A 14,281-nucleotide genomic window follows, 5' to 3' on the forward strand; every position below is an offset into this window, starting at 1 on the left:
TCGAAAATCTATAACTTTATATTAGATGAGGATAGAGCCGAGAAGATAGCTAAAAATCAGCTAAGCATTTGGGAGAAAAATTTAGGATATGGCCTTAATTTCAATGACTGGGAGATAGCTTGGAACAGAAATCTCAAAATAACGAAATCGGTAACATTCAGGGAAAATCACTACAAAATGCTGCATAGGTGGTACCTAGCCCCGGACAGGCTGGCCAAAATATTTCCAAATTCCTCTGCTTTATGTTGGAAATGTGGAAAGACGGTCGGCACCTTTTACCATCTGTGGTGGACTTGCCCTGAGACCAAAAAGTTTTGGTTAAAGATTCGACTCTGGCTCTCGGAAATAATGGGACAAGAGATAGCCCTGGCCCCGGAATCCTTCCTCTTAGGTATGATTGAAGATGGCCTCGACAACAATAAAACCCAACTGGCAATTCAAATTATTACTGCGGCTAGATTAGCCTTTGCGAAACTCTGGAAATCCAACTCTACCCCCTCTGAAGAAACATTAATAAATAAAATTCTAGAGTGCGCAGAGATGGCCAAATTGACGAGCGAGCTAAAAAATGAAGAGAATTTTAAGTACTACGAAGTATGGGGAATTTGGTATAACTGGTTAAAGAATAGGATAAAAATATGATAATAGGCTACGATTTGTTAGACACCCGAAATGGACTTAATTGTATAGAACTGCATATTGTATAGCTATGGATGGAATTCATTTAATGTTTGATCTATGAAATGTGTAAACATTGCACCTCGGATCAAGATTGTGATTGTACATTGTCTTTTTAAAAATTGGAAAATTCAATAAAGTATTTAAAAAAAAAAAAAAAGAAATATATAGTTTCCTTTACCTGAATGTTGTTGTTTTTCTTGACATTCTAATCAATTAATTTTAAGCTGTGGAGAAATACTACATTCCACTTGTTTCCCACCTTGGTCCAACAGCTTTGATTCAAAATCAAACTTTTCCTATCTCTAGCAAAGAAAGAGACCCTTGGTAAGTTGACATAATACAGGATCCAGATCCTGCCCTTGACCTATCAACAAAATGCCAAATTTAATATAAACAGTTTATTAGTTTTTGAAATAAATAACCTGCAGTATTGTTGTTCTTGGGAGGGAACAAAGGGGGACTAATTGGGAAATGTATGTTGTGACAACATGATGCAAAATACTTGACATGTGCTTGTGTGAAACATTCAGAGGCAAATATTGTACTAAATTCAGGGGTTTTAAGGTACATTTTGTCAACCTATCAGGATTGGCCATCTCAGGAAAGAGCACAACAAATAATACTAGAACTCTACTTTATAGGCTATAAAAACTGAATTTTGAAAGCCTGACAACATTTTTCTTCCACTCCCTCATACAATAGAGAGTTAAGGCAAGTTAACATTTCTTTCTCATGCTTTCTTCTTTTTTCCAGGTTAAGCTTATATTTTACTAATGGTTTGTGCATTCTCCAAAGCCATCTCTGTGCTTTTTGTCCTCATGGTTTGTACCACATACTTATCTTCCCTCATATAATGATATTATGTACAGTGCTGTTTAACCAAATATCTATAATATTGAACATTTTGGATCTGTTATTAATCTGTAGTTCACCCTAGCTCCCACATTATACCTCAAGACAAAGATGAGGACTTTTATAGAAATCCAGTAATTTTCTGGATTTTTCAATTTTCAAGTGAAGTGTGAAAAATAAGTGCTGCATAAATGCATGGACAGTTAAATAAGTTTAGAATAGGGGACATGCCATCTTCTTCAATTTCAGTGGAAGGAGAAAGAAATAGTCATCATTTAAGCAATTTATGTCCTCAATGTAGATTTAGATTATCTACAATAATAGATACTATACTATACCAATAATAATTCCCTCAACACTGTCAAACTATTTACTAAGTCTGCACTACTATTAATCTTCTCATCGTTCCCACCACTCATCTCCTTCCACTTATGACTATATGACTGTATCTTTGTTGCTTGTATCCTTAAGATTTATATTGACATTGTTTCCTGATTGCTTATTTGTACTTTATGACTATCATTAAATGTTGTACTTTATGATTCTTCATGAATGTATCTTTTCTTTTATGTACACTGAGAGCACATGTACCAAGACAAATTCCTTGTGTGTCCAATCATACTTGGCTAATATAAAATTCTATTCTATTCTATTCTGTTCTATGAGTACATTTCCTGTCTTTGTAGAAAATTGTAGAATTTTATGAGTGACTCAAGGTGGAATCCCATAACATAATGATATACAAGCTTGCTTGCAGAACACTTCACTTGTGATAACTTGGACAACAAGGATAATAACAAAATTAAAAAACCCTCATGTCAATGAGTTTGTCAGTGACTCATGGCATTGTGACCTCTCATTTGGATTAATTTATCACAATGTACTCTATATAGGGCTGCCCTTGAAAAGCATTTAGAAGGTTCAACTGCTGCAACATGTGGGTGCATAGGTAGTAAACCGAGTCAAATATTTGACACACATAACACCCTACTATGTGAGCTGCTTTGGTTGACCAGTATTTTCCAGCTGCAATTTGTTGCCTTTGAAACTCTTCATGACTTGGGACCAGGTTACTTCAAGGACCATCTTTTCCCAGTTGTTTCCACTCATCCAATTCAGTTTGGCAGGTTGGGCACATCACAGATCCTGTCAGCCAAGGAATATCCACTGGGAAAAAACATACATCTTCTCTGCCATAGTTCCAGCACTCTGGAATATTTTTCCTTCAGAGATTAAAATGACCCCCAACCCTAACCCTGTAGGCCTTCAAGGTTTATGGTAGCTACATAACTTAAGTTTTAAATTTATATTTTTCTAGATAGTAAAAACGGTATCTTTCTAGTATGGTTGGGCAGACATTTGCTTCCCTTTTATATTGCTTATCTGGGCACAGGAGTGAGATTGTGAAAACAAAAAGGTCTATAGAGTCTGAGTGGCTAGAAAAGACCCACTTTGGATAGTGCTTCTCTAGGACTTTATTCCAGAGATAGACATAAGGAACATATACCTTTCCTCTAAGTAATTTTCACAGTAAAGTAGGATTAGTTTACTCTGAAATGAGATTGATTCTCTTAGAGTTAATCTATCTACTTCTAGTTCCTCCTGAATTAGAATATAATTGAAAAAAAATGGTGGACTTTCTGGAAATCATCATAATTGACTGACGATTTGGGTAATGTGATATAAGAAATAATTAGTGTGGTAGTTTTGGATTTATATTATTGTATATGTTACAACAATAATAAAAGCTTACCTTGCACAAGTAACTGAAAAAGAAATGCTAAGAAACCTAGATATAAAGAGAACACATAGATTCCATTCATTTATTTATATTTCAGGTAGATTTGAAGGGAGTGGATTTGGTTTAAAAACAAAGTCTTGATCTTAAAATGGCTGTAGATTAAGGTGCTCATTATCATTTTTAAGTGGAGCAGTTTTAATTGAATGTAATGTTACTATGAAAAGATTAATAGAATCTTTGGCTAATTGACTAGCTGGCACAGTGTATTGTTTACAATAAGCAGTATGATTATCATGAAGTGCATACTGGAAAAGAAAACAAAACAACTTTGATGCTTACTAGGATGCTATTTTAGTACCACTGTAATTAAAGAACTGATCCACCCTCCCACCCCTGTCATTTCCAGGTTCTTATACTGTTAGATTTTCATCAGCTCATTCTCAGTCAACTAATGGAATGACTGCAGTAAAGACACATTATTAAGACTGTAATGAGTCTCCTAAAAAATGAAAGTAGAGAGGTCTTCAACTCCGCAATTTCTGAACTGATTGCTAGGAAGGAATTACAGCATTCATTCATTCATTCATTCATTCATTCATTCATTCATTCATTCATTCATTCATTCATTTAATATCAATGAAATTACTTAAATGTTTTCATAAGCCCAACTCTCCACATGACACAGGAAGCTGCTCATTGCACCAATATACGATTCCCAATTCTCATCCTGCCTATTTTTCAGATGCCTTCTCTACATATAAGGTTGGTTGAAAACAAGTTACCTTTAGTCAGGAAATTTATTAGAATTACCATAAATATCTCTTATTTGCATTATTTTTTCATAATTGCAATTCAAAAAGTTAGAAGTGTTAAGTTATTTTTTCCCTAATCAGTTATGGAATATAGATTACATAATCTGTAGATACTACAGAAGATAGTCTGCCCTTGAGAAACACACACACACACACACACACACGTATGTGTGTGTGTGTGTGTGTGTGTAAGTATGTGTGTATATATTTATATATATAGGGAGAGAGACAGAGAGAGAATGAGATGGGGAGGGGGAATACTAGGGAAATTTGAATTTGAAGAAGAGTGTTATCTCTGGAGCATATAATCAGTAATATTTATAGATGTTTTCATAAAAACATACATCTTTATGAAAACATTTATAAATATTACTGATTATATGATCCAGAGATAATATAATTTGGATTTGGCTTCTTCAAATCCAAACCTTACTGTGAATTTCCATGGTTTCTATAAACCACATTTCATCAAGATGGGAGAGAAAGATGAATGAATCAGGAAAAAAAAAGAGACAAGCAATATGGGTGAAAGGGAGTAGGCCAGTGGTGGGTTCCTCCCGGTTCGGTCCGGTTCGGCCGAGCCAGTAGCGGTGATGATATGACGTCACCGAACCAGTTCTCCCCCCGCCCTCCCACCCCCCACCCACGTTATTCTTACCTTTTATTTGGTCCCACCCCCAATCTATTGCTGCCTCCTGAGTCCCAGCTGATGACTAGAGGGAAAAAAACTGTTTAAACTCTTACCGCGGGGCTTCAAAGGGCCGTCCTACAGCTGATCAGTGTTAAAAGCAAACAAATGAGTCGGGTCGTAAGTGCGAGGACTGGTCGTAAGTGCAAGGACCTTCCAGAAATGACTCTGACCAGCTAGCCACACCCACCTAGTCACATGACCTCCAAGCTACACCCACAAAATAAGCCACGCCCACAGAACCGGTAGTAAAAAAATTTAGAACCCACCCCTGGAGTAGGCCATTGAGAATCAATCCTCGACCTGGAATAGGATGTAAACAGAAGTCAGAATCCATGTAGTCAATGCCAATAAAACAATCATAGTTTTGTTAGTGGTAAACGGTTGCCCCAGGAAGCTCATATGGAGGAAAGATAATGAGATAGTGTAGGAAATCTGGGTAATTTTATGGTTATTCTTGGCAAAACTGCAGAAGAATGTTTTTCAATTGTTTCAAAAGAGAAAAAAGACACAAGTGAAATAGTAAAGTTTGATCAGGAAACTGATATTTTTGTGGGGACATTCCTTTTGTGAACTTTGCAATGTCTGTCATATATCGTCCCTTTCACAGAGAAGGACAATCTCAATCTGAAATCAGTGCCATCCCTTGTGGCTGCTTAATAGCTTCTTTTTCAGAAGAAATCAGCACTTGAGCATTGCCTTTGGAGCTTCAGAGTGTGTTGATTCTCATTGGCAGGTACTAAAGCTTTGTCATACCACTCAGCTTCTGGAATTTTCTCCATGGTGCCTGTCTTCCCCAATCTGCGTGAGCAGGGGGTTGGACTAGATGACCTCCAAGGTCCCTTCCAACTCTGTTACTGTTACTTAGAGGAAGCTTTGCTGCATCGTCTCTATGGTGGAAATTAGGCCTTACTATTTCTCCCACACAATGCAAAAAGAAAATTTGTAAGCAGGGCTTTGATTCTCTCTCTCTCTTTCTCTCTCCCTCTCCCTCCCCTCCCTTTCCCTCCCCCTCTCTTCTCCCAAATTGGCCAGATGGGAAAAGCCCAGGCTAGCTTCATGTGGCACAGTGATGTGTAATAGACAATTGCCAAGAGTTTGAAGGTTAGATTCAGTGGCTGCCTGAATGTGCTCCTTTTTTCCCCAAGACTTCTTGGGACTTGTCAGTTGTTGAACCAAAGAGAAATATTTAATTTGCTTTCAGTTATGTACAGATAAGAAAAGCTATTGCCCTGGAACACCTTTTTGGAGAATTTTAACAGGGATACTAGAATTACGCTCTTTATTCAGTGAAAGTGATCAAACAGGCAATCCATAGAGATGCACTTGCCACATTGACAACTAAAGGGTATTTTCAGCTCCAGTAAATATCTAAGCTTATCCTAAGAATATAAAATTCTAAGCAAGCTTCAAGAAGAAACTACCCACCTTTATTCACTCAGAAAGCTTCATGAAACCTAAGAAGTTTTTCAAATGGCCCCAATCTCCCATTTGGATGAGATGTTGGTTAGGCGTGCTAACAAAAAATTATGTATTGCTAGACTTCCGGTTGGCACCGCAGGCGTCATGGACGGTCTCTCCGGACCGCCAGCCCCGCGATCTCGTAAAAGCCGCTTTGACAGCGTTAAGCAGCTGTCTGGCGGCTTGAAAACCTCTCCATCGGGAGAAGAAGGAGAGCAGGTGGGTGCGAGTAGAGCTCCCCGTAAATACTCTGGAATAATTCCAGAGGCTTGGAGGGTGAGAGCTCCCCGAACAGCCCACTAAAGCTCCGGATCCGGATGATTCTGTTTTAAACAGAGCCAGATGTCGCGACCAATCCTTCAGGCAAAAGTGAGTTTGACTGAATACAAGCACAGGCAGAGTGGAAACAGGAGAACAAGCTTTACAAGTAACAGTGCTTAACTCGGATTTACATTGTTTCTAATTGAATCTCTTTGAGTTGGAGGCTGAAGATAGTGTCTTTGTTATGGGTGTGAAAGTGAAAGTTAGAAACGAAAGTGTTTATTGAGAACTTTGCACTTTGAGAGTGGATTAAAGCTGCTGGGAATTGAGAGCTTGTGGAGAAAAGACTATTTTGCTTGATAAATTATAAACTATAAATTACAAGCTTTTGAAAATTGCTCAAGGGACTTAGTGGCAGTGAAAGGAAAAAAGACTTTTTTTAAAAAAAAGATGGCTTCTAAACAAGTTAAGCCAGGAGTTTCTAGAAGTGGAGGAGGTTCTCCAGTAGTGTCAGTAGTGACACAGAAAGCACAACTTCCGGCTGATTCACAGAGCCAGGAGGCTTCTTTTAATGAACTCAAAGAATTTATAAAAGAAGCCATGAATAATCAAACTGCAGCTATGAATAACCAAACAGTAATTATGGAAGGGAAATTAAAAAAAATTGAGGAGGATATAAAGTCAATTAAAGAAGCAGTTGAAGAAAAGCAAGATGAAATAAGAGATGATATTGTTTTAGCAGGCTCAGGATTGGCAAAACTTATTATCCAGGTGGATGAGAGAGTAGAAGAAATCAGTGAAGCCAATCTGAACTTGGAAAATAAAGTAGGAGATATTATGACTAAAACAGAGAAGGTGGATGATGAATTGATTATGTTACAATACAGATCTATGGAATTTGCCCTGAGACTGAGAGGGCTAAAAGAAAATAGTTGGGAAAATTTAAAGGATATTTGTGCAGAAGCAATAGCAGGGCTAATCAAAGAAAGTCCAGATGATGTGGCAAGCCGAATTGATAAAATATACAGGGTTAACTCTTGGGTGGCAAGACAAAGGCAGTTACCAAGAGATGTGGTGATTTATTTTACAACCAGGAGGATCAGAAATGACATCTTACAAGCTTCCTACAAGAATAAGGTTCAAGTGGCTGGACAAGAAGTGGTGGTTCTGAAAGAGATCCCTCCAAAAATGTTAAGAAGCAAAAAGGACTTTGGCTTTTTGGTAAATGAACTGAGAAACCAACAAGTGCAGTACAGATGGGATGTAGATTAAGAGCGTTTGCAGATGACTTGGTTGTTACTTTATCTCAACCTATAGAATCAGCTCCACATATGTTGGATATAATAGGTCAATATGGTAGGGTAGCTGGATTTAAAGTAAATCAACATAAGACAAAGATGATAACTCTGTATCTCTATATCTCAAAGAAAAGATTTAGGAAGAATAATGGGGTTTGAAATAGTCAAAAAGGTTAAATATCTGGGAGTATATATTGCAGCCTCTAATACGAAATTGTTTAAAAACAATTATGAAGTTCTCTGGCAAAAAGTGCAGAAAGAAATGGAGAATTGGAAAAAGTTACAACTATCTCTACTGGGAAGGATAGCAGTAATAAAAATGAATGTATTACCCAGGTTTTTATTTTTGTTTCAAATGATATCAGTGCTTAAGAAAGATGGAAATTTGAGGGAGTGGCAGCAAGGGGTTAATACTTTTATTTGGGGTGGGAAGAAACCAAGAGTGAAATTGAAAATTATACAGGATATACGTGAGAGAGGAGGTCTTAAAATGCCTAATTTAAGATTGTATTGTGAAGCAGCTGTTTTATCACAAATTGGCGATTGGTTTAACTTAACTGAAGAGAGAATGTTAAATATAGAAGGTTCTGATCTGTTATATGGATGGCATGCTTATTTGTTATATGAAAAAAGTGGATAAAGTGTTTAAGGGTCATATACTTAGAAATGCGTTGTTGAGGGTTTGGAAAAAGTATCAATATAAGATAAACTACAAGATACCTATATGGGCAAATCCCAGACATGAAGTAGAAAATATAAGTATAGAACAAAAAACGGAGGTGATTACCTATAAAGAACTTCTTTTTATGGAAAGGGGTAAACTGCAATTGAAATCTTTAAATGTATTGAAAGAAGAAGGGATAATCTATACTTGGTTTCAGTATGGTCAGCTTCAAGCTAGATGGAGGGAAGATCAAAAAATTGGTGTCATGCAAAATGAGGAAAACCTGGTAAAACAGATTAGAGATCAAAGTCAGATGCATATTAAAAGGTTGTATAACGCTTTACTGGAAATAGATTCAGAAATGGAATTGGTTAAGGATTGTATGATAAAATGGGCACAAAACTTTCAGTAACCAGTGATGATGGAAACATGGGAAAAGATTTGGGTTAGAAATGTTAAGTTTACGCAAGCACAAAATTTGAGAGAGAATTTTTATAAAATGTTTTATAGATGGCACTTAGATCCTAAAAAAATATCATGTATGTATCCGCATTTGCAAGCTAAATGTTGGAGGTGTGAATGTGATGATGCAATTTATTATCATATATGGTGGACTTGTAAGAAAATCAAGGCATTTTGGATGAAAATTTGGTGGGTGATGCAGAACATTCTGAAAAAAAGGTTGAAATTTACTCCTCAATTGTTTTTATTGGGTATAACGACGGATTCTACAGCATTAGAGATTAAACTGATTTTGAACTTAATATCAGCAGCTAGGCTGTTGGTAGCGCAATACTGGAAGAAGGACTCTTTGCCTACTATTGAAGAATGGATATTGAAAGTAGCGAATTTAGCGGAAATGGCGAAAATTTCAGCATATTTGAAGGACTATACACAAGAAAGATACATATCGGAATGGAGAAGATGGATTGATTATATTCAAAATAAGTATCAGACAAGAAAATATCAAATAGCTTATGAATGAATGTTAAATTCTAGCCATAGTGGAGTTAAGGTTTCAGGGTTTTTTTTGCAGTTTAAGAATAGTTAGGTTAATTTAGCTTATGATTGTTAACTGAAATACCCTGTATTTTGCTCTGGGAAGTCTGGGGGGGGGGAGGCGGGGATGGGAAGGGGGGGGAGTGGTGGGGAGGGAAAAGGGGTGGGGGAATGGGGGGGAATTTTTCTTTGTAAAACTTTTCAATTAAAAAAAAATTATGTATTGCTCAATGATCACCTCCCCCCTCTTATTATTGAAGTGGAAGATGATACACCCATAGCTCATGACCCTGATATTTCTGCCTTTGGGGCCCCATGTGTTCTGCATAGAGCTTGCTCGCTAGCCCCTATTTTCCCATTATTATTTTTTCCTTTGTATTTTATATCCTGACGACAAATACACATTTTTTTTTTTTAATTTGATTTATATGCCGCCCTTCTCCGGAGACTCAGGGCGGCTTACAGTGCGTTAAGCAATAGCCTTCATACTTTTGTATATTTATACAAAGTCAGCTTATTGCCCCCACAAACTGGGTCCTCATTTAACCTACCTTAGAAAGGATGGAAGGCTGAGTCAACCTTGAGCCTTGGAGAGATTCGAACCAGCAGTAAATTGCAGGCAGCTGTGTTAATAACAGGGTGCTTTAAACCACTGTAGTACCAAGGCCCCCATAGACTTTGCCCCCACATTTGATGAAACACCTTTCCCCCCCCCCAAATGTTTAATATAATCCTCAATAAACTTTTTTCTTAGGAAGATTGCCTTATTGTTTCTACATATACATTTAGAGAACACCTTTAAGATAGAATAAACTGAATAAATGTGAGGTATTATTGTTAAGGATATTGTTGTTGTGTTACCAACCAGCAGAGTGTAGAGCACAGAGAAACGTTGCTGAGAGCAATGAATAAGAGATGTGCAAACTGGTTTATCAAAAGTTTACTTTATAGTGAAAAAACAATCTCATAGTCTTTAAATCAATCCAAGTCTTTGCCAGTTAAATCAGTCCAGTGATATAAAATCTTCTTACCACACAAACAGTAGTTGATTAGAATAACAAACTCACTCTGGTTCACAAACCACGATGGTAGGAGATCCATCCAATGATGATAGCACAATGGTAGCAACTCCACACACTATGGTAGTTTATCATCAACTGAATACGTTACAGTACCTTCCTTAAATACATTCACAACCGGTGATTATCTAATTACAGCATGACTCAGCATTACAATGAATCAACAGTAAAACTTTAAAGTCACATGATACATATTCATATTAAAGTCACAGAACACATATATTGCCTGGACAACTTGTTAGGCTCAGACCATATCCTAACAATTATTATCATATTGGAACATCAAAATAATAATCCCAGGAACAGAAAACCGGGTTCTTGCAGAGTAGTAAAGCAGCTCCACAGTCAGACTCTGAGGCCACCGTATCAGTGAGCCAAGCATATTTATGAAAGATGGGGGCAAAGTCTATGAAACGATGAACAGAACTTATTAAAGCCTTAAGCACTTTTCAGGTTATTAAAGTGTGTTAAAATTAGAATTCTGAAATCATAAACCAGCTTAAAGGACTATTGTGCCAACAGCAAACCTTTCATTTTCCTAATTCCACCCCACCCCAACAGTCTAGCTTGATTAGCATTCATTATAATTGCAGTGTGAATTAAACTTTATTCCATTTTACAATGGAAGAAACAAAACCGACTGTTTAAGCAAATCTATGAGGCAGTAAGACACAAATTTCCCCAAACTTAGGTCAGTAGCTAAGTGATTTTTATTTTTTATTTTTTGGCCTACCTACAGTAGGGATATTATTACTTAATATGACAAGCATGTAACAGGTTCAGAAATGACTTGGGTTTAGCTTCCTATGGATGGCAGGATTCTGACATTTTATAGTATTTGAATATATGCATAAATATACAGGTTTAGCATCAGCTTTAAATGTCTGGGGAGTCGCAGAATCTGTCTGAGAATCTATTGATTAGGGTGTTATGCAAACTTATTTCCTAAAATGTTCTCCAGAAGGCAGTTAGTTCCACCGGAATCCTTTCACATTGGTTAAACCTCAGCTCTCTCCCACTCTCCTTCCTTCCCTCCCTCCCTCCCTTCCTCCTTCTCTTCTGCGCTTGCTTCTTCTTCACAGACCCAGATTACATCAACTAAAATGGGAGAAGAAAATATTATTATTTTCTGTGGCCTTCAGGCATTTCTTAGGCATGCACTGAATCCCTTTAGCCAGCAATCATCCTAACAAAAGGCAGGCAAGATGGATTAAATGTAAGCAGTTCTTCTGACTCTATTCACTGTTTCTTGGTCACAGACTGTATCTTACAGAAAAGATGAAGATAATGGATAATGTTTTATAAGAATAGAATCTATTTATGCACAATTGTATATCTTATTAAATAATTAAATGAATCTATGATTCATTTAGGTGGTTTATATTAATATAGATTTCTTCTGATTTTTTTTCTATGCTTGTATTATAATTTCATCATTGATTTGCTGGATTGATTTCTCTTTATCATTTAATTTGTTTTTGTATACTGTTATTATAAACAACATTTTTTTATAGTTATAAAAATATTCAACACACACACACAAACACACTAGTGCTAATGTTTTTGCAATAGTTGGATTTATTTTTTTTTAGGTTTTTGCTAGGAACCATTTACATGGGTCTTCTAGAGTAATTTTAGGAGCACGGAAAGCGATCATATCTTAAATCATATTATTGCTCACTTAATCCTGGCATTGGTTACTTTAGATTAACTAATATTTCAGGGTGAGAATCTTGAGGCAACTAGCTCTTCATGCTTTATTTCCAGACTGAACATATTTTCTGCATACAATGTGATCTAATCCACAGTTCCCCAACCTTTCCAGCTTTGCAGACCGGCGGGAGGGAAGAGGGGATGGTTCTGCACAAGCGGTGGGCAAGTGTGCATGGACAGCTCAATTTGTGCAAGCGGTGTGCATGCGGGCATGATGCTTGCACAAAAGGAGCACATGCACTCACTGCTGCTTGTGCAAGTGGGGATGGGTGCGCGCTCACCCACTGCTTTGGGCAGCCAGGTTCTGAACAGCCACAGCCCAGGGGTTGGGGACCCCTGATTTAATCTATTTGCTGGGCTTCTTCCTTTGCTTAATTTCTTATCTGTCTGTTAACAAGAATATCACCATTAAATATCATCATTAAACCAAGGAGATCAGGCCTTCTATCATAAAAGAAACAAACTTGATTTTACTTGGTTAGAGGTCTAGTACATGTCCACAAACAAATCTATGTATGATTGAGGGCAGAACTGTAAGCAATAGCTGCAGGTGAGTAGGCAATAAGTGTTGTACTATCTGGGATGTCCACCAGATGGCAACTAATGATCCAGAAAACTAACTTTTTGTAGGCATCTAGTGGTTATCTGGAAAGGAATGCAGTGGCTCAGTGGCTAAGACGCTGACCTTGTCAATTGAAAGGTTGGCAGTTCAACAGTTTGAATCCTTAGTGCCATGTAACGGGGTGAGCTCCCGTTACTTGTCCCAGCTTTTGCCAACCTAGCAGTTCGAAAGCATGTAAAAAATGCAAGTAGAAAAATAGGGACCACCTTTGGTGGGAAGGTAACAGCATTCTGTGCGCCTTTGGCGTTTAGTCATGCCAGCCACATGACCACAGAGACATCTTCGGACAGCACTGGCTCTTCAGCTTTGTAACGGAGATGAGCACCACCCCCTAGAGTCGGGAACGACTAGCACATATGTGCGAGGGGAACTTTTACCTTTACCTAATGGTTATCCATTCTGTCCTTCATACTCCAAGGGCACAGCAACTTGCTGCTATTTCTGTAACTAAATCCTAGCACCAGAATAAAACTGCTCCCTTGAAGTAGCCACTAGCTTTCCAAATAATGATTAATGTAATTTGCATATTCTGGATTTATAATTTCCCCAAGGAGTTTAATATGCTCTCATTGGTTGTGCACACCCAAGGCAGTGACAGATTGGATTGAATTACTATTAGGCAGAGAAAACAAGTAATTAGCTGCCCAACACACTTCTTATCTAATCTGGCTGGTTCTCAAGCTCTAGTGAGGAGGATTGGCAATGGCGGTAGTGATGGTATGGAGGAGGAGGTAGGAGGCATGATAATAGTGAATTGATAGAGTTGCAGCCATGGTGAAGAGGGAAAAGTAGGAAGCAGCTGAGAGAGATAGCAGTGACAAGGAAGCAGTGGCCAGGAGAAGAATGACATCAGAGCAAACAAGCACAATTATTATTTCACTTAAAAGAGTATCGAGGTAGCAGTCCTGGATTAGTACTAATCCTGTTGTCAACTCTGAAGCAAACCTAGCTGAAGTCATCTTTTGCTGCCTCATAGTTGCCACGAACTCTGAGAGAGGGAAGGGAGGGGGAAGTAGATAGACTGGTTAACAGTTAAAACAATAAGGTTTTCTTGTAGGAACCAAGACCATCCCAACCGGTGGCAGTTGAAGGAGGAGAGGAGCGACCAAGCAGCCTGCCAGCTACTTTAATTGGAAAATGTGACTGGTGACTTCTGGGGAGGGAAATATTTGCTCTTTTAATTAGGGGAAAAAATCTCAGGAACTTTTAGAGTTGGTTTTCACTAGCTGTGCCGATATGCTGTATTCAATAAACATGTTCTTTGAGGAATCTACCTGCCTCAGAGTTCTGCTTTTGGCAGATGCATTACTTAGAACGCTGACACATGTATTGAGATAGAATCGAAACTCTTCCCTCCAGTGCAAATACCGTTCGGAGGAGCCAACCCAAATAAGGAGTAAATGAGGGGAC

The 14,281-nt window shown here is 37.8% G+C and overlaps 1 long non-coding RNA gene across 4 annotated transcripts in view; it reads left to right on the forward strand.

Annotated features, from left to right (window-relative positions):
* Positions 1-14,281, forward strand: part of LOC117662451 (uncharacterized) — a 130,366-nt gene that overhangs the window by 17,247 nt on the left and 98,838 nt on the right. The window lies entirely within an intron of this gene.

The sequence above is a fragment of the Pantherophis guttatus genome, chromosome 3 (assembly GCF_059756535.1).
Source record: "Pantherophis guttatus breed Tessera chromosome 3, ASM5975653v1, whole genome shotgun sequence".
Lineage (NCBI taxonomy): Eukaryota > Metazoa > Chordata > Lepidosauria > Squamata > Colubridae > Pantherophis > Pantherophis guttatus.